Genomic DNA, 24,808 nt, shown 5'->3' on the forward strand with positions numbered 1-24,808 from the left:
TCATTCTGATAAGTTTACAGTGAGGTGTGTTGTCAGTATTATTGCTGTTATTTCCATGTGTCTTTTTTTCTTTCTCTTTATAGTATCTGCTTCCTCCTGGTTTGATTATCCTGCTTGTTTAGAGAGAATGTGGTAGGCTTTCCAGCTGCTGAATGTGATCAGTGAATTGGACTAAAGTCTATATGGAGGGCCTGGCGCGTTGGCTCATGCCTGTAATCCCAGCACTCTGGGAGGCCAAGGCGGGTAGATCACGAGGTCAGGAGTTCGAGACCAGCCTGGCCAATATGGTGAAACCCCCCCATCTCTACTAAAAATACAAAAAAACTATCCAGGCGTGGTGTTGCATGCCTGTAATCCCAGCTACTCAGGAGGCTGAGGCAGGAGAATTGTTTGAACCCAGGTGGCAGAGGTTGCAGTGAGCCAAGATTGTGCCACTGCACTCCAACCTGGGCAATAGAGGGAGACTCTGTCTCAAAAAAAAAAAAAGTCTGTATGGAGGAGGTCTTACAAATATTAGAATCCATATTTTTTTCTTTTTTTCTTCAACTTTTAAGTTTTGGGGTACACGTGCAGGATATGCAGATGTGTTACACAGGTAAACATGTGCCATGATGGTTTGTTGCACAGATAAACCCATCACCTACACATTAAGGCCAGCATCTATTAGCTATTCTTCCTGATGCTCTCCCTCCTCCCTCCCACACCCCCAACAGGCCCGAGTGTGTGTTGTTCTCCCCATGTGTCCATGTGTTCTCATCGTTCAGCTCCCACTTATAAGTGAGAACATGCGGTGTTTGATTTCTGTTTTTGCATTAGTTTGCTGAGGATAATGTTTCCAGTTCCATCCATGTCCCTGTAATAGACATGGTCTTATTCCTTTCTATAGCTGCATAATATTCCATAGTGCATATGTACCACATTTTCTTTATCCAGTCTGTCATTGTTGGGCATTTGGGTTGATTTCATATTTTTGCTATTGTAAATAGTGCTGCAGTGAACATGTATCTTTATAACAGAATGATTTATACTCATTTGGGTATACACCCAATAACGGAATTGCTGAGGCACATGGTATTTCTGCCTCTAAAGCTTTGAGGAGTTGCCATGCTGTCTTCCACAATGGTTAAACTCATTTACATTTCCACCAACAGTGTATAAGTGTTCTTATTTCTTCACAACCTTGCCAGCACCTGTTGTTTCTTGAGTTTTTAATAATTGTCATTCTGACTGCTGCGACATAGTATTTCATTTTGATTTTGATTTGCATTTCTCTAATGATCAGTGATGTTGAAGTTTTTTTTATATGTTTGTTGGCTGCATGAATGTCTTCTTTTGGCAAGTATCTGTTCATGCCCTTTGCCCACTTTTTGATGGGGTTGTTTGTTTTGTACTTGTAAATTTTTTTAAGTTCCTTGTGGATTCTGGACATTAGATTTTTTTCAAATGGATTTGATAGATTGAAAATTTTTTGTCCCAATCTGTTGGTTGTTTGTTCACTCTTATGATAGTTTCTTTTGCTGTGCAGAAGCTCTTTAGTTTAATTAGATTCTATTTGTCAATTTTTGCTCTTGTTGTAATTGCTTTTAACATTTTCATCATGAAAGTTTTGCCTGTGCTATGTCCTGAATGGTGTTGCCTAGATTTTCTTCTAGAGTTTTCATAGTTTTTGGTTTTACATTTATGCCTTTAATCCATCTTGAGTTAATTTTTGTATAAGGGGTCTGGTTTCAATTTTCTGCATATGGCTATCCAGTTCTCCCAGCACCATATATTAAATAAGGAATTCTTTCCCCATTACTTGTTTTTGTCAGGCTTTTTGAAGATCAGATGGCTGTAGATGTGAAGTCTTATATCTGAGTTATCTGTTCCATTGATCTATGTGTCTGTTTTTGTGACAGTGCCATGCTGTTTTGGTTACTGTAGCCTTATAGTATAGTTTGAAGTTGGGTAGCATGATGCCTCCAGTGTGTTTTTTTGTTGTTGTTTTTTTTCTTATGATTTTCTTGGCTATCCAGGCTCTTTTTGTTCTATATGAATTTGAAAGTAATTCTTTCTATTCTTTGAAGAATTTCAAGGGTAGTTTAAAGTGAATAACATTGAATGTATAAATTACTTTGGGCACTATGGTCATTTTAACAATATTGAGTCTTCCTATCCATGAGCATGGAATATTTTTCCGTTTGTTTCTGTCCTCTTTCAGACTTTTTTTTTTTTTTTTTTTTTTTTTTTTTGAGGTCTACCAGATTTTCAGAGTGGAACACTGTAGTTTTCAATCTGGGAGGTATGCATCTCTCTACACATGTTCTGGAAGCTAGATGAGGAGAAACAGCAGAATTAAATATGTAGACATCAATTAATTACTCACTTTCCCACCCTCCATATACATTTATTCATGGTTTAATTTGCTTTGTGCTTTGCTATGCCGAGTTTCCTCCAATCCATGATCTTTCAGATTTTCTTTTTCAAGAGAATAACCCTTCTAGCTGGGCTGGGTAGTCACAGTGTAGTGGCATAAAAGGGCAGTACCTAGCTTCACAGAGTTGGAATCTTGCATTATGAGTTAGGAGTCTGGGAGGATATAAGTCAGGAGGACATGCACCCTCTCTAAGACCTTTCCATCAGTATAAGTGATATAGGTTTCTTACTTGTTCTTGTCTTTCTCCTCTTCGTTTTTTCTATGTAGCTTAGTAAATTTTTTTTTTCCTTACTACCATTTAGTGGCTTTGGGGCAGGGACAGATTAATCATGCATATTCAATTAAATAGAAACAACTGTGAATTTCATTAATATGATTAATATGATGATTATTCCTTATAAATTTTCTGGTAATCCTATGACATTATCCCATTTAGTGGATGAGTATATTAAGATTCAGCTAAGGTTAAGTGACTTACCAGACTGGGTTTGACTCAAAGGCTTGTAGTTTTTTCACTGGTTCCCAGAAAAGATACAGAAACATAAGAATACAGAATTCTTAACATTTTAATTAGGACAAAAGTTTAGTGTTCTTTTCCCTTAGATAATGTCTTTCAAATAATTTTTTTTTTTTTTTTTTTTTTTTTTTTGAGACGGAGTCTTGCTCTGTCACCCAGGCTGGGGTGCAGTGGCCGGATCTCAGCTTACTGCAAGCTCCGCCTCCTGGGTTTACACCATTCTGCTGCCTCAGCCTCCCAAGTAGCTGGGACTACATGCACCCGCCACCTCGCCCGGCTAGTTTTTTGCAATTTTTTTTTTTAATAGAGACGGGGTTTCACCACGTTAGCCAGGATGGTCTAGATCTCCTGACCTCGTGATCTGCCCGTCTCGGCCTCCCAAAGTGCTGGGATTACAGGCTTGAGCCACTGCGCCCAGCCTCAAATAATTTTGATATACCAAGCATGGTGTATACATGAAGTTATACACCATTCCATTATTTCTCTTTTTACATTTATCTGAATACATCACCAAAGTTTCTGAACAACCTGAGTAGTCAGAGTTGTACCACAGGATGACAGTCTTTTTCCTTCCAGTTTTCAGTGTCACTTTATGTCACATTTCTTTAAGCTATTCTGAGGGCCATCAGGCTCTCTCTAAAAGTTTCTTCAGACCCTTCCACTTTTTGTCCACTGTACTGTCTTACATCTGCTGCACTATTTCTTTTTGTCAGGACAATACTTCATTTCCAGGTCTTAGTTGTCTTTGTTGTTAACCCAATTACCTCGAAACCTGCTTCAAACAAAAATTACCATTTATTATCTTTCACATTTTGTGGATTACACATTCAGACACATTACAGTTTCTGTGGATCTGCTAGGAGAATGAAAGGTCAGGAGCTTGAATTATCAGAAGTTTCCTTCATTTATATCTGAAGGTGGATTCTTGCTGTTAGTTGGGACCTGTGAAGAACGGTGAAGGGTCTGAGATTTTGCCAGATACGTAAGCTATCATACACGCTGGCAGAAGGCACAAAATTCCTCAGTCAGAGACAAAAGACTTTATTAATTAAGGCACAGAAGGGAGAGTGATTTTCAAGTTCACGCAATTACCCTTGTTCTTAAGTCCTACAAGTGGAACATGGAGTGACTCAAGTGGATACTGCACATGTAGTGTATACGCTTCACAGATGAGCAACCTTGAGCTAGGAAAATCTCAATCTTTGCAATGGGCTAGAAGTAAACTTCCTTGAACTTTGCACTGAAGGGCAACATGATCCTCCGACTGTTCAGCAAACAAATCTACCCTTGTTCTAGAGAGGGACGCTGTTCCTGTCTTCCGAGGTTCTTTGCTCTGCAAAAATTCTTGGAAAGATAATCTGGAACAATTGTCTCTGCTAGCAAGATGTGCAGAAACACAAGAGACTCACTGAGAAGTTTCTCCCAGTAAAATGAAGAAGAGGACAATGGACTTTAAACAATAATTAGCAGCTTCTGAAGTGTCTTTTAGGACAGATTGATATAAACAGTTTTACCAGATTGTAAAAAAATATAGAGGAATTTGGACTCTTAGATTGGTGGTCCAAAAGAAAGGCTGATAAATTCTGCTTGGGGGTCTTGATTCAGAGAAGGCTTCACATAGAAAATGCTTGAAAGGAGCAAATTAGATATTCAGGAAATCTTCACATACTCTGTTGCTGTTCTTATTGTTGTTGTCATTAGCTGTTTGAGCATATGCGTGTGACTTATCACGTCTAAGATGTTTGAATAGTTTTGGATAGCATATATTCATAAGGACATTTATTAACATTAAAGTAAATTTTTAGCCTGGAGAAGGGTAGACACAGGGGTATGCATGATAGCGTGTTTAAATAATCTGAAGGAATGCTGTAGGGTGGGTGGGGCAACAGGTTTTAGCTGCTCCAGGATACAGAATCAGGATCAATGAATAAAGGGTATGAGAAGGCAGATTTACCCTCACTACAAAGAAGAATGTTTTAATAATTAAAGCACAGCCTGGGAGGAATCTTAATTGACAAAGAGAAAGTGCAGCTTTGAAAGCAAAAGCAGAGAGAGAGAGCTTCACAGAAAAGAGAGCATGGAGAAATCAAGCCCTGAATGGTGTAATATCATGTGTTGGTATTCAGAAGCCAAAGGAAGACAGTAAAATGGTAGTAGTGACAGTGGTCCTGAGAGAGAGGTGTTCTTTGGGTAATTTCATAATTGGATAATTATGCCAAGAACACAGGTGTACCCCCAAGAGGTAGACAACAGCACCAGTGAAGACAGATGGAGCTCACTTAGAGTGAGCTTTTCCCTTCCTTCCCCGCCCTGCCTCATTCTCTCTTTCCTTCCCTTTCTTACTTTCCGCCAACTTTCACCATATAAATATCTACTTTGTGTCAGACACTATGCTCAGACCTAAGGCTATGGTAGTGAATAGCAACTGTTTTTACCTTCAAGAAACTTACAAGTTAGTAAGAGAAACAAAACAAATATATGACAACAAATCATAAAAATTTGCAAGGGAGATTTTCAGGGAAGAAACTTACAAGGGACAACCAAATTAGATTGAAAGACTAGAAAAGCTTCCCTGAAGAACTGATATTTAAGCTGAGATGTAAATCCAGATAAGAATTTTCCAGATGTAGAAAGAAGGGATTGCTATGGAAAACATGATAGGAAAGACCTTCTCACAATTAGAAACTGCCAGAAGGCCAATGTGGTTGGAAAAAAGTCCCTGTGGATAAATGATCTGAGATGAGATTGGAGACTTAAGCAGGATCCTAAAGCAGAACTGGGCTTCTGCTTAGAGGACTGATGGGTGGTGAGGAGGTATATAGAGGGCTGAGCCTCCAGGAGGCTATTGCCACAGTCCAGGTGTGGTATGTACCAAAGACCTGGATGTGGAGGAGGAGAGACATGGGTGGATGCTTTTCCACACCACTAAGTAAAACAACTGACCAATCTCCAACCAAAAAAACCCGATCATCCATCTGTATTATTTTCTAATGGCCATCAAATGTCTATGACCCTCAGAAAGCATGATGGTTAACAACACAGACTTTGAAGTGAGATTGGCTGTGTCCAGATCTTAGCTTTTGTATTTACTAGTTGCATGAACTTGTGCAGTCAGGCCTTCAGTACATACATCTGTAGCATAAACTGCATAGACATGTCTGTTTTATAGGGTTAGTGTAATTATCCAAATTGCGATTATCCAAATCACGATGGTGATTTATGGAAAGACATCACCGTCAAAGTATACAAGTTTCTTGAATTTAAAGAAGTTAACAAGAACTTAACTGGGTAGAAATGGTTGTACGAAGCCAGAAACTTTCCACATTATTCCTATTAGAGGAGCAAATATCCCACGCCATTCAAGTATGTCAAATGTGCCCTAGCATTCATTGGACCATTAGGTTTTTCTTGGCGTTTCTTTATCATTCTTCTGTGATGTCTTAAACCCTTTTGGTTTGTTTTAATATTTATGTATTGCTTAAGAGGTACATGTAACTGGTAGTAGCACTCCCAACATGTTACTGAATTTTTCTCAAGGTTAGCATACCAAGTGTACTATCCTTTAGCAGGTCAAAGATCAGGTTTTCTTGAAGTTTATTCCTGCAAGTTTGTGCAACAATTTAATGATACATTTTGAATTAAAACAAACAAACAGACAAACAAAAAAACGTAGTCCAAACCTGGAAATGTGTAAACATAGAATAGGATGCAGGCTTTAATTACCAGTGAATTGTTAAATAAATCTGTTTGGTTTGGTTTTGGTTATTCCAAATTCTATTCTAAAAAGAATTTCTTGTATTATTTTCCAAGAGCTTATAATAAAGTACCCCTTCAAGTGTAATAATCCAGACATGTCTAATCGAAGTGAGCCAGCTCACCATCTGCTCACAGTTCTGCTACTTAAGCAGTGATAACACTAAAAACAGTCTGCCAGAGTTTCAGTTATGCAAATAAAATAAATGGTGGGACTCAAGACTATCCTAGCTTTGCATTAATTTGTACATCTTCAGAATGACACCAAAGTAGAAACAGTTCCTCTGTGTATTATGTCAAAGGAATATATTTTATAAAAGCTCTTTGTCAAGTGGAAAATAATTTCAAAGTATAAACAATTTTTGTGCTTTAGTTTACTAAACTAATAAATTTTAATCATGATAATTACAACAGTAATATACATAAATGAGGTACATGCAGCTTATTCCTCATTTAATTTGCTTAGGGGAGGGCTTTATGTACCTGAGAGGAAAAAATAAGAGGATTACCAATTTATATGCTTGGTACCAAAATATGTGATTAAGTTTAGTTGGCTACATCAGGCCATCAGGAGTTATCTCTTTAGGATTCTCATAAATAAATTGTCCAGGTGTAGGCTTACAGCCTGAACAACATTTCAGGTAGTTTTTGGGAGTAAATAGAAGTAAAGATTAGTCAGTAATAGTCCTATTCAGCAACTTTATCAAACCTGGACCAAATAATCTGCTGATAGGCAAACAATGCCTTGTCTTTCCCAGGGGATAGCGCTTGATGTGTCCCTCTTAATACACCTACGAGCTCTTTGTGGTCAGAATTCATACATCATTAACGATTGTTCTAATATTGTTTCCACAAAATGGTAACAGCAGTAATTCGATGCTGTCTTCGTTTGTTGCAAATATAGTTTGCTTTTGCGTAATCCGTAGTCATCTTATATTCTCCACCAAAACGTTCTCTCCTGTTTTTAGATTTACATTGTGATGCTGTAGATGGAGAAAACATTCTTCCTCTCACTCTTCTTTTTTGTTATCTGTTCTGATGCTATTGGACATTTTGGGTTGAGACTCTATCGTATTGAATGTTGGCATGAAATCTGTGCATTATTCAAACTCATATTTAACTCATATTTATATGCTTCCAAAATGAGAGCATATAAGCAGCAGCAGTTTCATTTTGTGGCAGGATTTACATTTTCCTTTTGAGTTACAGAATATAAAGAAGAAAATCAACGAAGTCTTCAGAGACTTGATGTTTTAAAGGTAGCTTGAAATACCACAAACATAAATTATCCAACTTGATTATGTCAAGAAAAAAAGAAATACCATTTTGTAGTCATGGTTCTCTTTTTATATATTTCTTTATTTTATAGTCATGGAAGAAGCATTTCTTGAACAAAAGTAGTTATTCATTATGATAAAAGAGGCAATATTATTTTAAAATGAACTATGTTGGCAATATTGAGGCAGCGTGAAACAATATTGGAATTATTTAAAATACTGAAAAATACAAACGAGCTGATATTCAAGAAACTCTAACATCACAAAATTGGGTAAGGAATTAATTAAAGGAAGATTGCCTGGAACTTTATAAATTAAAATAAAAAGTTGTTATTTATGTTCTTCCTTTTTCCTACTATAATTTCACTGTATTTAGCCAGGCACAATCATCTGACCTGTTAGATTGCTGTAAAATTTGCAAGACAAAACTGTGTAAGAGTTTAGACAAATGTTTAGACCTGACCTATCTGAGTTCCACATCATTGAGAAGAAAACATAGTATAACCCAAATTTAAAGTGTCTCCTTTAAGATACGCCAGCAACTTACGTTATATCAATAAGCGATTAAAATTTGTAACTTTATCAAAACATTTTTGAAATGATAAGTGATTCTTTTAACTTAGTTTTTACAATTCTACTATTTTAAAGGCCAAAACACAATTACTTGAGGAAGTGATAAAGGTGAATGTGGAATACTATAGTCTTAAAACTGAAAAATAGTTGAGGACATATTTTCTCTGCACTTTATAGAAGACTAAACTGAATTCTGGAAAATCAGAGGATGCCTCTAGATTGTTTTCAATCTAGGACCACTTGGGCCTCTTGATGTCTTAGAGAATATATATTCTACTGCACTATACTACATGTAGAAGATTCCAAGTCCATTGAAAAAAATTACCAGGGAGAGAAAATATAAAATAAATAATAGTACCTGGAGTTAATGTATTGTTAATTTTGAGTTCAAATATTTTTTTTTCCTATACACACATAATCAAGCTATTAATAACAAAATAACAGGAAGATACAAAAAGGTGATTTTTTTAGTAAGTAAAATATTTTGAAAAATGTTCCAAAATTTATTAAAATATTGATATGGGATTTCTAATTTTATTCATGTTTCAGATTAATTTATTACACTATCCAATGTCCTGCTTTATGAAACAGCTGAGACAATATAGAAAGGAAAGCTAGAAATCAAATTATCTATCCATACCTTTTAATTGTAGGGAAACAGAGGCTTCGTAGCACTCAAAAATTTTAATATGGCAGTCAAACAGCAGTTCACAATAATGTTCTAAAATTTTAAAAAGTCTTTTTGAACTTCAAATTACAATAAGCAACTGAGCAGATGGTAGTAAGAAGAGCTTCAGGTGTATCTTCCTCTTTTATACGTGGTTTGTTTAATTTATATTGAAATGCAGTCCAGAGATGTTATGTTTCATTTTTTTGTTTGTTTGCTTGTTTGAGACAGAATTTTGCTGTCATTGCCCAAGCTGGAGTGCAGTGGCATGATCTCAGCTCACTGCAACCTCTGCCACCTGGGTTCAAGCGATTCCCCTGCTTCAGCCTCCTGAGTAGCTGGGATTACAGGTGTCCACCACCCAGAGACATAATGGCCATTTTTAATATTGTTATGGACAAAACTTTGGTATATTAAATATAGGCAATTTCATAGAAATATAGAATTATATGAATTTTTGCTTAGAAGAAAGTGAAAACAATACATACATGCTGCTGAATTGCTTCAAAAAATTATATGCAAAAATTGATGTTGTAGTCAATGCTGATTTTCCTTAGTGTGAAAAAGGTGATTTTTCAGTCTATCATGTACTTTCTTTGAGACTTTTACTAAAGATTTATCTGTAAATTAATGGAAAATAGGGTGTAATGAATAAAAAGAGAGGACCAAACAGCCCCCATTTTCACTTCCTCGACCTTTGGCTAGACAGTAACTTTTTTTTTTCTTTTTTTTCTTTTTCTTTTCTTTTTTTTTCTTTTTTTGAGATGGAGTCTCGCTTTGTTGCCCAGGCTGGAGTGCAGTGGCGCGATCTCGGCTCACTGCAAGCTCCGCCTCCCGGGTTCACGCCGTTCTCCTGCCTCAGCCTCCTGAGTAGCTGGGACTACAGGCACCCGCCACCGCGCCTGGCTAATTTTTTTGTATTTTTAGTAGAGACGGGGTTTCACCGTGTTAGCTAGGATGGTCTCGATTTCCTAACCTTGTGATCCTCCCGCCTCGGCCTCCCAAAGTGCTGGGATTACAGTCGTGAACCACCGCACCGGGACGAAAGTAACTATTCTAAAAGTTATACTTTGTAACCATATCTCCCTGGGTTCTTCTACTCGGTTTTAGCATGTCAGTTGATTTTTATTCTTTCTTGCACAGTTATTTGTTCCTAATTCTTCAGTATTAAATAGGTTCTTAATATTCGAAAAGGAGTAATGTTGAAAGAGTGTTTCCAGAACACAACATGACAGGTAAGGAGTTCTAAGAAACATTTACAAGTTGTTTTTAACCGTGAATGCCTTCTTTACTTCCCACACTCTTGTACAAATGTAGATGGGGAAGGCATTATTATTTTCTTTAAAGAATTAAGAAAACTAAAGCAAATAACATTTTAAATGATGGCTTTTGCAGCATCAAGGTTGTGAAATGTAGACCTCACAGGAGGACTCAGAAATTCTGCCGTTCGGATCAAGTTGCCATTCTATTTCTGCAAAGATACTGTCTTGGGATACAGAAACAAAGTTGTTAGTATATTTATTATAAGTGTTGATAGTAATTTACTTTCATTGTCAAATAGTAAATATGCTGACTCTTACATAATAAAATTGTCTCCTTGACACCACTTTTGAATTATGGTCCTTTTCTGGCAGTGCAAACTGTTGTTTGTTTTTTTCAAAGAAGCAAGTTCTATCTAATTTTAGAGTCTAGAGTCTATTTAGACTGATATTAAACAAACAAACACACCCATTAAAAAAATTCCACTTTGTCTGAAATTGATATATTTGTCCTTGAGTGTACATTTCACCTTACCTTTGTATGACATTTTCATGGTTTTTTTTTTGAAAACTGCATATAGCTGATTTTTATTCACAATCTGAAAATATTTGTATTTTAATAAGGGCATTAATCTATTGACTTCTACTGTCACAGCTGATAGGCTATTATATTTGCTGTTTTCATTCCTGCCTTTTGTTTTTTGTGTATTTGTTTATACATTTGTTTTTTTCTTTTAATATGTGGAATTTATTTTCACTTCTTTTTTTTGTCTCTAATGATTGGGGAGAAGTTTTAGAAAGATTTATTTTCCTTTTCAAATTATCCTGTTCCATTTCAGTTTGTTTGTTTGTTTTGTTTTTTCTTAATACTTGAACCTATATTTCTCTATTAATGTTAATGAGGAAATTATATCAACTTAATCTATGTAAAGTAGGGGAATTAGTACTCTTTACTTCCCCTATCCCCTTAACTCACTTGTTTCACAGGTTTTGTTGATATATCCTTACATAAAATGAACTGTTGTATTTTTATCTTTGAATCCAAACTTTCTACAATTACATTTTGTGGTGCACCTTATTTGTGACAAACATTGAGAGAAACCTCGGCATTTTCACTGTTTTCGGCATAGTCTACCAACACTTAATAAACTAGGCCTTCCCTATTACTATCATTTGTTTTATTTATAGGTAGCCAGTGCTCACTTTTGGATATATTTTTCAGAGTTACATGAAGATATTGTATCAGAAATCAAATTCTTTTGCTTCAGAAACAAATTAAATATTAGTTAGTTATAAAATTCTTCATAAACTAGAGGTTAATGAAAACTCACAAATGCCTACACGGTACAAGCTGGAAATGTAAATTGTGAAATGTGCCTAATGTAAGATCATAGGTAAAGTCTATGGCATGATGCAGAGATGCAGGCCTATTCTGAAGGCATTCATATTCAACTATGTATTTTTAAGCTCAGATGGAAAAAAAGAAATGACAACAGGCTATTTAGGGTCATAGATAGCTAGCGTTCCTGTAGACATTGCTTGAATGATCTTTATAATTTAGTGGTGAAGAGAAGTCTGAGGCAAGTTCGATTCCTGATGCACATGACCTGCTTTTCTCTCCCTGACTTTTTTCATTATCCTCAAATAACTAGAAAAAAATCCCTGAAATAGGCTTAACTGATGATGGTTTTTAATTAAGTTGATGTATAATTGATAACCCCTTCAGTTTTCAAGCTTAGCATTCCAAATAAATTACTTAATTTTTGAATGTTGTATATATGCCATGTGTTCTGATATTTTCTTTAAGAACATCAGTATCCTATGTTTAATTTGCTTCCACATATCTTTATCTCCTCGCATAATGTGAGAGTCTTCTAATTTGTCATTTATGTTGTAGATTTAGTTTTCTATGTAAGGACTTTGTGTATGGCTTCTGATTTTCTTTTTGCCATTGTACTTACGTTGACTAAAACTACTTCTTTAATAGCCTGTGCCCTTTATTTGATATATATATACCTTTCAAACAATATTACTGCCCTTCTTATAAATATGTCTGTGTGTATGTGTCTGTGTGTAGTTCTGCAGTCTCATCTTTTTTAAAAATTTTTATTTATTTATTTATTTATTTTTGAGACAGAGTTTTGCTCTGTTGCCCAGGCTGGAGTGCAGTGGTGCGATCTCAGTTCACTGCAATCTCCACCTCCCGGATTCAAGTGATTCTCCTGCGTCAGCCTCCCTAGTAGCTGGGATTGCAGGAGTGCGTCACCACGCCCGGCTAATTTTTGTATTTTTTTTAGTATAGATGGGCTTTCACCGTGTTGGCCAGGATGGTCTCCATCTCCTGATCTCATGATCCACCCACCTCGGCCTCCCAAAGTGCTAGGATTATAGGCGTGAGCCATCACATCCGGCCCTGTAGTCTCATTTTACTTTATTTACTGTTGAATGAAAAGAGGTCTTTCCATGTCTGTTATTTGAATAGTAATTGATTGGGAAAGGTTCTAATTATCCTGCTCTTGAACCCCTGGGGTGCTGTTACAGTTCTTGTATCAGACCTTAAAATAGAAAAGCAGTTGACAGGTAAACATCGTCCTTTTTGGATCTTGTTTTTGCATAGGTATAGGTCTCTTGAATTAGGAAATCTCTCAGTTACCCTCCGTCTGGCTAGGTAAAGTAGAATTTATTCTTGGATAATTTAAAATGGTATTTCTTCCTCTGACATTGTTGATAGAGAAAAGCACTCTCACAGTTTTTCATTGCTTCATCCTTGCCTACTGCCAATTTCTTATCCAACATGTGGCATGTTATTGCCTCTCCACTTCAGCTCAATCCATACTGTCTTTGTGGAAACTGGTGTTCCTGAATAGATGAAAATATTATTCCTCAACTTTTTGTAAATAGGTTGACCAACGCATCATGATATGTTCAGTGCTCTACTGGTTTTAGCAACCATAAAATATAAACTTCCCAGAGATTGTAACTTCTAGTAGACCATGTTCCTTTTACCCCCATTACTAAAATTATTTGCCTTTTCATTATCAACACGAGCTAAGTTAATGTTATCTTCTGTTGTATATATTTTAAAAAACAGTAAACTATTTTTGCTTTAAAGATATAAGATTAAATTATAATATTAAATGTACTTGTTCAGATTGTTTGTACCACTCCAAGAAGCAATTCCGATACTTGGCTAGCCTGCCCTCAAATAATGTAGTCAGAGAAGTGCAAATGGAAGGAAAGTAGAGATGAAATTTGGTCTCCTTGGCTAGCTGTTCTATAAAAGTCTGTGGGATTGCAGGCCCTGTGATCAGGGAAACCCTTGTGCCTTTGACATTGGGACACATCATGATAGAAAGGGTGAGCAAACTTTCCTTTACTTGCATTTAGCTTGAGTATCTTTCCTGAGGGCTCCAATTGCCTTTGGCTTGTGAATATTTTCCTGAGTTCTACAAATTAATATGTTGGAATGCTAAAGTTTGTGTGTGTGGGAGTGAGGGTGGTGTCAAATTGAATGAAAAAGTGGAGGTGTGTTAGTTCGTTTTCACACTGCAGTAAAGAACTGCGCAAGACTAGGTAATTTAGAAAAGAAAGAGGTTTAATTGACTCACAGTTCAGCATGGCTGGGGAAGCTTCAGGAAACTTACAATCATGGCCAAAGACAAAGGGGGAACAAGGGACCTTCTTCACAAGGTGGCAGGAAGAATGATGAATGCAGGAGGAACTACCAAACAGTCAGAAAACCATCAGATCTCGTGAGTGAGTTCTCAGGAGAACATGAACAGCATGGGGGAAACTGCTTCCATGATGCAGTTATCTCCACCAGGTCTCTCCCTTGACATGTGGGCATTATGGGGATTATAGGGTTACAATCAAGATGAGATTTTCAGTGGGGATACAGCCAAACCATATCAGAAGGGTGAGTCAGTTTCATATCACAAAATGATGCATGCTTAAACTGAAAGTCTTAATTATTTAAAAAACTTATTTCAGTAAATATTTGCAGAATAATTTGTATGTGTAAGCTACTATGCTAGAATGTGTAGGACATAAAATTTTAGATACAGACTCTGCCTTTATAGAACTTTCTTATAGTAAGAGTTACCAAAGTCACTGCAGAGTCTGAAATGCCATGTAAAAGTAATTTGAAAGTGCTGAAAAAATACAGATTATTTTTGATTGGTGAAGAGCATGGAAAAATTAGTTAAGATGATATTAAAAGATATATTGAATTTAAATTGACAGAATTTGGGAAAACATCATCAAACCCTTAGAACAAATATTTTAACCAGGTAAGTTCAGGATGTATTTGTAAATTCAAAAGAACCTGTTTTAACTGGTGCTTCAGATCATTGATGGAGTTAGTGCAAGTTTTTCTAGAAAGTTCAGTCAGGACCAGTGGGTGCAGAGATTTGAAATCCAAATTTAAGATTCTGACATTTTTTTTAATCACTTGAACTTTTTCATGGAGAAACTTTTCCCTGTTTATCTTTCTATTCATTAAACATTGCTGCAGAATAAACAATAAATATTTGTGCAAAAATAAATTATAAATGACATAATTAGAGGTGCACATCTGAAATGACTATGTCCATGTTTACATGCACTTATATAGAGTTTTCCCCAGAAAATTTATTTAAATTTTTCAAAACCAATTATATGGAAATGGATGAATGAATGAGATATTCCATATAATTTCACTGTAGACTAAATTAGAAGATATTTTTCCCTTTTATAACCAGGAGCATAACTAAGGATACCACTTAGCAAAATTATTATGATTATGAGTAAGGTTTCATTTAAAAATATTTTGAAAGGCATAGACTGAATATCATGAAATAATCTGGGTGATGGTAAAAGAAACAATTTGCACAATTACAGGTCCACCAAAGGCCAGAGCTGCAAAGGGTATGTCTGATTGCTGGTGAAGGGTATAATTATCTCTGAGGTTGGGAAGGGTTATATGTGCTGGCTTGTTTGCCAACATCTGTCAGCTGTTTCTGTGTACCACATTTTCTGTTCTAGTTTTGAGTCTTAATATAAAGTCTTCAAATATTCCTGGCAAGAGTAGAGTTATGTATATGCAAAAATATATTCAGGTTTGTCTCTTAACATGTGTTCTTACACAAAGAATAACATTTCTACTTTCTGAACAGCATTTTAAATTTTCTAGCAGAAACCTGTATTTTGCTACTTAACAATTTTCATTAATTCAAGTTGTGTTCTTATATCAAATAGCAGGAAAGGGGCTTCCTATGTATTAACTGAGAGTGATTTACATTAAAAGACATTCTAGAAGGTTATGCTTCCTGTCCTGAGAACTTTTTCAGTAATTTTGGCACTACTTGATGTCCTTATCTTGGCTGTATCCTTAAAATAGTAGGCTCATCATGCAGCGGTGGTAGAGAAAGTGAACTGCACTTAGGTAACAGAAATTTCTCTGAATCAGGGCAGTGTTATTTATTGACTTTGTAACTTTCAACGAATGAGTTAACCTCTTTGTGTCTCAATTCACTTTTCTTATTCTAAGGGCCTTACATGAATTAACTTATTTAATTCTCAGACAACTCTAGGGAATGGTACTGCAATGATCATGCTAACTTTCTTAATTAGGAAACTGAAGTAGAAAGAGGTTAAGTAATTTACCCAGACAGCTGAATGCAAGCATAGGAATTGAGTCGGGCTTCTGTCCCCCAATCCATAACTTTACCTATGTTCTTCTGTGTCTCGCTAATATTATCTGCTGTATTATTTTGAGGATTAAATGAGATAATTTCTGGCCATAACAGATGCTTAATAAGCATATTAAACCAATATAACCCCAATATAAATATATTTATTATATTATTTATTATATTTATTAGTTTTTTATTGTGAGTATAAACTTTGGGGAATTAGAGATTTTTTTTTAAAGTAATTTTTTTTTACAACAAAAATTTTTCTTAATAAAGTGAAGAAACTTGCTGAGAAAAAGATTGCATAAATAATTTGGTCAGTAAATGCAATTAGAAAATGTTCAGGTGGTTGGTAGAGCCCTACTTTCAGCATGAATTGCTTTATAGAGCATTAGGTCACAGATTATTGAATCTTATAATTACAGAAGAAAATTTATGCAGGATTTCATTGTTTTTGCCTACTTAAGTTCCAGTTACAACAGGCTATGCCTGGAGTTGAAGGGTCATACTTAGAGCAATGACACTTTGACAAAATGAAGCCCCACTTAATTACTTAATGGGACTGGAAAATACCAGGCACAGCCATAAAATGCTAAAGGTTCATAGCAGGAAAACCTTTTGGTGTTACAAATTTTCATCAACATCATCATGGTGATATTAACATATGCCTTCTAAAACCAGGTCAGAAATTACATCATGCCTGATTCGTGGCCAATTGTTGACAGACTAGGAGTAACTCTAGGGCATTAGGCAACAGGCACTTGTCATACTCAAAGCATCTTTTCTCTGTGTGAGTTCATAAGCTATCTAACTGGAAAGGTACAACTCCTGAAGCTTCATTGGCTTGATTTTCCCAGTAAAAATTTAAAATAGGCAAAAATGTTTGCTACAAACATCAGTTTGTGGATATTTAAAACTTATTTACTCTTTAAAGAACAAATTATTTTGTGGGGGAAAAAACTCATTTCTAGATGAGACTATTAGGATAAAACTGCCTCTAAGCAAGTGGGATAGTAACAGGAAAATATTTCAAGGACAAATAGAAATAAAAAAGGAGTTTTGGACTACTGAATTTAGAGTTCTTGTTGGGTATCTACATGAAAATTCTAGAGGATATCTAGACATACAGTTCTTGAACTTGGAAACAGCTTATTTGGTGTCTGAAGCCTGAGGACTGAGGTAGCCACATGTACGTAGTGTTGTTTATCAGATTTTCAATAAAGTGGAGGATTGTGGTGGTGGGATTTGCTTGTGGTCCTCTTCCTTTATCTGTTTGTCTCATCAGTAATTTAGATGAGCACAGATAACGTGGGTGAGTATCTCAGGATTTCAAATATTGTAAAAATGAGTGATATAATTAATATATTATACAACAAAATGAGAATTCAGTAAATTTTATTTGACTACAATCAGTGTCAACAAAATGAAAATTTATAGGAATAAATATTAAATTCTACATTTACGTTGAAACAGTAAATACAGTCCTACAGAAAGACTAGTGAAGCCACACTCTAAAGTGCTTAGTTGAAGATGAACTAGGTGTTCTCTCGTTTACTTTTTCTTTTCCTCACAGGTGGCTTCTACAACTCCTTCTCCTTGCCCAAATAAACAAGTTGCAGTATTTGATTGTATCAAAAAAAGGCATTCTCTCTATAACTTGTGTCTGGGACTTGGCATATTGTTTCTGATTCTCATTCTTAAGATTGTAATACAGGCCGGGCGCAGTGGCTCAAGCCTGTAATCCCAGCACTTTGGGAGGCCGAGACAGGTGGATCACGGGGTCAGGAGATCGAGACCATCCTGGCTAACGCGGTGAAACCCTGTCTCTACTAAAAAAAAATACAAAAAACTAGCCGGGCGAGGTGGCGGGAGCCTGTAGTCCCAGCTACTCGGGAGGCTGAGGCAGGAGAATGGTGTGAACCCGGGAGGCGGAGCTTGCAGTGAGCTGAGATCCGGCCACTGTACTCCAGTCTGGGCAACAGAGCAAGACCCCATCTCAAAAAAAAAAAAAAAAAAGATTGTAATACAGTCAGAGAAATTACAGTAATTTTAATGATTCAAAAGTAGATGATTTGTTTAAAGATGATATAAAGATGGTTTAATAATTTTTTACCAAGGTGATATTGGGTGCATATAATTCAAGGATTGTTACTGTATTGCCTTTCCCCACAAAGTCACTTTTTAACATTTTCCCACAAACTCATTCCCATGATGTCTTTCACAGCTCAGCTCTAGAGATACCTTGTCTGTGAGGACTTCCTCGATATTCCCAGGTATGAACCACTCCCTCTTTTGTGTTCTCTTTGTGTTTCTGTTCTATCTTTATTGTTTGAGGACTTACCACATCGAAAGACATTAATTTATTGATACTTGTGTCCGTCTCCGCTAGACTGCAAGGGATGTGAGAATGCAGACCTCATCTTACTAACATGTTATTTATGTCTGTGGCCTAAGTCCTCGCTCGTTTCTGACAATATGCTTTTGTACCAAATTGAACTGGGGGTGTAATAGAAATGTTCCATCGTTCTCTGGAGGAAAGAAATAGGGCCAGAGGGCAGAAGTGACAAGGACACAGATTATTTAAGCTCATTACTAATAATTAGAGCTGTCTGAAAATGAAATGGCCCGCCTTTACACTGTAGGTCAAGCACAAGGTGAATGATAATGCAGAAGAAATGTTGCATAGCCTGACCTCTAAATTCCCCTCCAACTTCTGTATTCCATGCCTTACATTTTTCTCGTGTCGTTAACTACCCTCTTAGGTAGTCTTCAAAAGCACTTTCATATATGTTATCTCATTTATTTGAACAAATTTCCTGTGATGTATGTAGGGACAGGTATTATCATTCTAATTGTTCAGTAAAATGAGGCATAAAGAAGTTAAGCGACTTGAACAGGGATACTCAGCATTAAATGTGAGACCAGAACACAATCTTCCTCGTGGCAGTTCAATAATTTTTTTAGATGGACTATGTGAAATGATGAGATTTTCACGTTTTGGGGGACATAGTGATTCAGATATTCATTAAATAATATGTTTTTCCTGATTATGCTTGTATACAGGCTTGTGTTTTTGAGGTCAAACTACTTATTATCTTTTTATCATACCTTTAATTTTCATACTTATTGATGATTCTGAACAGCCAGAAAAAAAAACAGAAAAGTGTATAAAACTTAGTGCCTAAAAAAAGCAGTGATAACATGCTGTGTGTTTCAGCAGTCTAGTTGTGTGATGGAAGCTCATGTGAATATACACACTGGGTTCCCTTTCTAGATCCCCAAGAACGGAGACCAGGCTGTTGCAATTTACTCATCAGATTTAGCAGGGATTTCTGAGTTCACTGTATTCGCTGGAAAGGCTAAAGATACAGAAGAGTCATTTTGGCTTACATTAAAAACTGACTGTGTGTTTTATTTTATTATGGTCTATCTGGGTCTGGTCTGGCAGCTACACAAGAAAGATTGCATTTACAATTTACATATTTTCTGAAGAAGAGTTAAGACCATGTGAAAAAAGTTAACTGATTATTTCTGATACTTTTTTCTGTCAAAGAAACAACATTAGCCCCAGAAACATGCAATTTATCCATGAAACAAACTTGCACATATGCCTCCAGAACCTAAAATAAAAGTTGGAAGAAAAAAAATAGAAACTGCCTTAGAATTTAGTGGCTTAGCAAACTGGCACTTATTTTTTCTCATGATGATGTGTATTTATTGTTCCTGTCCCAGGAACAAGACCACTTAGAGTGGTCTCAGGTGTGATCACTCATGCAGCTACAGTCAGCTGGTGGTCGAGCTGGGGTGTCAGCTGAAGCCCCTTTGTTCTCCTCTATGTGGCCTGCTCCGACAGCTACTTTGTGCCAAGTTCTCAGAGAGAGAACGTGGAAGCTGCCAATCTGATTAAGGCCCAGACTCTGAAGTACAAGAATGTCACTTTAGTCACATTCTCTTGATCACAGCAAGTCAAGTCACTAGCCCAGCTCAGATTAAAGAGGAGGAGAAATTGTCTTTTAAAGACAGGAACAATATGCATGAAAGGGTTAAGGAGAATTGATGGTGGCCACTGTTGGTGACCATAGTTGCATTTGGCTATTACCATGACCAACCAGGAAAACAGTAACATTCAGAGAGAAAGATGTGAGTTCTGGAATTGCATTGCTAATTTTTCAAGATCATAGAGCTAGTTACCTAAAAATCATATGAATGGTGTTTCTCTATATGTTGATTAAAAACCCTAACAATACCAAATTTCTTGGAGTAAACCAATCTGTGATTAATTCTGTTGTTACAGTTATGCTTCACCATTTATGTAGCAATTTTTGTAATTTTGCAGTGTGATAAACATTTTCTGAAAACTAGCAGATGACAGTTTTGGGATCTTGAATTTCTGTGATCTATATATTTATTGTTTAACTGTTTCTGCTGCCTTAAGATACTTAATTATGTTTAAATATGCTTTGTCCCACTGACTTTGTGTAACTACAATAGGTTATTTACAGTTTTTTGACAATTTAGTTTTTCATTAATTCCTGTTTTATTCAGGTAGAATTAATTTTTAATTAATTTTATGATTCCTTTAAAAATATCTGATTTAGTTATAAATTATATCAGCAAAATCATGAATTGTGTCTGTTTTTACCACTTCTTATCAATGTTAATAGAGTTTGCCTGTGTCGTCGCACGAGTCTCATCTTTAATTGTAGTTCCCATAATCCCCACGTGCAGTAGAAGGGACCAGGTGGAGATAATTGAATCGTGAGGGCAGTTTCTGCCATCCTCCCCTCCTTATAGTGAGTAAGTTCTCAGGATAGCTGATGGTTTTATAAGGCGCTTCTCCCTTTTGCGCTGCACTTCTCCTTGCATCCACCATATGAAGAAGGACACGTTTGCTTCCCCTTCTGCCATGACTGTATGTTTCCTGAGGCCTCCCCAGCCCTGCGAAACTGTGAGTCTATTAAACCTCTTTCCTTACCCAGTCTCAGGCAGTTCTTTATAGCAGCATGAGAATGGACTGATGCAAATATTTAACAAATGTTCAGGTTTTTTTTTTTTTCCTGTAGAATACTATTTTGAAATCTGAATATATGGCTCTGCAATATTAGTCCAAATGATCTGGGCTTGCTTTTATTAATTTTACCTGAATTTATTCATTTTCTAGGCAACCAATGTGTGCAAATTTTTAAAATATGCTTTATTACTTTATTTGTGATATGGAATTAGAATAGCAATCTTGGTGTTTTTAAGATGTATATCTTAAAAACTTTAAGCTGCATTTTTGAAGTTCATCACATTAATTCAGATTTTCATAATCAAAAAAATAAAATGCACTATTTATTTCTCAATTGCCTTGCAGTTTAGACTTCACATAATAAAGACACTTGACAGAGAAAATTTTGTGTCATCACTTATTAAACTCGAAGTTATTTAAAAATGTTCTTCTACTACATCACTACCATACTCAGAATAGTCTCATGGCAATAAATTCAGCTCTGTTCTGTTGATAGGAATTTGTATAACACCAGTGAATGTGGAGTCATGGTTCCAGAACAGAGATTTTTGATATGTTTTCTGTTTGTAGATGTTATTAATTTTAGTGTTTAAAGCCTAGTCCTCTGATTTAACATTTCATTCTGGCAACTGTGTTATTTCACGAGTGGAAAAATATGGTGCACTTTTTTAAAAAATCATGGCTTTTATAGGCATAAGAGTGTTTGTTCTGATTCACAATGGAGACTCAAAATAACATTTCAAGTTTACTTATGTGCAAAGACTATTTACAAACCTAAACTGAAAACAGACAGTCTTTCAATGTGTTATCAAAATGTTTAGAGTTTCTTTTTCTGGAGACACCAAGTGATAATTATTGAATAAAATTACATTCTGTTTCTTGAGCATTTCTGTAAATAAAAAGCGAATAAAACTAGAATTTATTGTTTTTAATAAATGTTTTTATAATGAATGATAATACACTTACATATAATTTAATGAATTGTCCTATCCTGTTCTGTAAAATAACTGGCCTGAATTACTTTTATAGACTTTTGATAAATAGAAATAATAATGTTTTTACATTCTTAGGTGAATTATATAGGATATTCTGCAACTAGAGCTGTCCAACCTGTTGGTGATCTATTAATGGGTCATGAAATCAACTTTGTTGGTTAAACTTGGCATTAACAAAAAGGCATCAAATTGACTAAAATAGATCAGAATGAAGAATAGTAGAATACATAGGTGTGCAGTGAGGAGTAGATTTTATTTCATGAAGATTTTGTTTCAGTTTTATACATTTATGTGTGGTTGGTCACTGTAAAATATGCCTCTAGCTAAGGGTAATGGTCAAATCAATTGGAAAGGTACCTGTTGAGAAGTGACTCTAATTTTTTTAATAACAAGATTAAATTTCATTACTGAACTAAGTCTAGTGTCTCTAGTTGTAATCTGATGAGCCACAGACTATTTTAAAATATTCTATCCTGACTTCTCCAAAATGCAATATATCAGTGTAACAAAATTCCACTTATATGAATATATGCAAATAAAATAAAGATTAGCTATTATTAATTGGGAAAAGTGTGAAAGTTTCGTCTTCAAAGTTCAAAGTAAATATTCGCCTCCTGTATTAAATGCTTTCTTTAATACTAAAATGCCTGGCACTCATGTATTGATTTACCTCGAATTTCTCAGTTTATTATTCATAACTGTAGGACAGTTGTCTGTCATACTTGAAGTATTTTGACAGAAAACTTTCCATGTGTAAGAGTTAATGTATTGACTTACACAACAGGAAGTGTTACAATATTAAAAATAGCAGGTTTCTATTACTTGTATGTTGTGACATGACAAGTTACTTTCAAAATGAGGTGAAGTATAATATATAAAAAATAGTAAAAATGTGAATTCCCTCATTCTGAATGCAATTTGAATAATTATTGTGTTTAAAAATCTGTAGTTGTTAATCAAAGGTTAATCTATTAGGTTAGTATTGAAGACTGATTATTTTTTATTTTTATTTTTAATGCTGGGATACATGTGCAGGATGTACAGGTTTGTTACGTAGGTTATCGTGTGCCATAATGATTTGCTGTACCTATCAACCCATCACCTCAGCTATTAAGCCCAGCGTCTATTAGCTATTTTTCCTAATACTCTATCCTCCCCTCACCTCACCCTGACATGACAGGCCTCAGTGTGCGTTGTTCCTCTCCCTGTGTCCATGTGATCCCATTGTTCATCTGCCACTTATGAGTGAGAATATGCAGTGTTTGGTTTTCTATTCCTGCATTAGTTTGTGGAGGATAATGGTTTCCAGCGTCATTCATGTCCCTGCAAAGGACATGATCTCATTCTTTTTTATGGTTGCATAGTATTCCATGGAATATGTGTACCACATTTTCTTAATCCAGTCTATCATTGATGGGCATTTGGGTTGATTCCTCGTCCTTGCTATTGTCAATAGTGCTGCAATGAATATGCATGTGCATCTATCTTTGTAATAGAATGATTTCTATTCCTTTGGGTATATATCCAAAAATGGAATTGCTGGGTCAGATAATATTTCTGGTGCTAGGTCCTTGAAGAATTGCCACATTATCTTGCACAATGGTTGAACTAATTTATATTCCCACTAACAGTGTAAACGCATTCCTATTTCTCCACCATCTCGCCAGCATCTGTTGTTTCTTGACTTTTTAATAATGGCCATTCTGACTGGTGTGAGATGGTATCTCATTGTGGTTTTTATTTGTATTTCTCTATTGATCAGTGATGTTGAGCTTTTTTCATATGTTTCGTGGTTACGTGAATGTCATTTGAGATGTGATGGTTCATGTCCTTTGCCCACTTTTTAATGTTTTTTTTTTTTCTTGTAAATTTGTTTGAGTTCCCTGTAGATTCTGGACATTAGGCCTTTGTTAGATAAATAGATTGCAGAGATTTTCTCCTACTCTGTTAGGTGTCGGTTCGCTCTGATGATAGTTTCTTTTGCTGTGCAGAAGCTCTTTCGTTGAATTAGATTTTTTTAATTCTTAGTAATTGGTCAGTCATATAATTGTACCTTGGTTTAGTATTCTGCTGAAAGGTGTATTCTCTCTTCAAGAAACTAACATTTTAATTGAGGAGATAAAATAAAAACTCACAAAATAGGTGAGCTCTTGAAATCAACAATGATGTTTATATTTATAACTCTCATATCTGCAGTAGTTTCTTTAACAAAACCTCAGTATTGTTGAATGAATGGATTATTGAATGAATTGATTTACATGATGTGGGAAAACTGTGGTAATGTCTAAAATTTAACATGTAGTTAGAGAACGAAGGAGCTAGTATGATCTCAAGTTGTTGGAAAAAGTATTAAAGGCAGTCGGACTAGATCTGAATGCTAATGACTAGTCTGCTGTGTTCTAGATTAGGGGGAACTTCATAAGCAAAAGTGCTGTCATGAGCTAGATGTGCTTGTAAAGCCTGCCCTAAGCTGCCTCTTTTCTTTTTCTAGAGAAAGATAATCTTTTTCATAGTCCTTGTTGGTGTGCACATATTAACAGCCCCCTAAAGTTGTCTGTATGCTAATCCTTAGGACCTGTGAATGCCACCTTACACACAAAAGGTAATTTGAGGATCTGATTAAGGATATGGACGTTGAGATGGGTAAATTATCCTTGACTATCCAGGT

At 35.6% G+C, this 24,808-nt stretch overlaps 1 protein-coding gene across 17 annotated transcripts in view; it reads left to right on the forward strand.

Annotated features, from left to right (window-relative positions):
• RALYL (RALY RNA binding protein like) overlaps nucleotides 1-24,808 on the forward strand; it is a 736,337-nt gene that overhangs the window by 57,392 nt on the left and 654,137 nt on the right. For 2 of the 17 annotated variants that reach the window (XM_045399163.2, XM_045399165.3), the window contains exon 2: nucleotides 18,359-18,407. The exons of the other annotated variants lie outside the window; for them this stretch is intronic. The gene's annotated coding sequence lies outside the window, so the exon portion shown is untranslated. The remainder of the gene's footprint in view (nucleotides 1-18,358; nucleotides 18,408-24,808) is intronic. 17 annotated transcript variants of the gene reach the window in all.

Source organism: Macaca fascicularis, chromosome 8 (genome assembly GCF_037993035.2).
Source record: "Macaca fascicularis isolate 582-1 chromosome 8, T2T-MFA8v1.1".
NCBI lineage: Eukaryota > Metazoa > Chordata > Mammalia > Primates > Cercopithecidae > Macaca > Macaca fascicularis.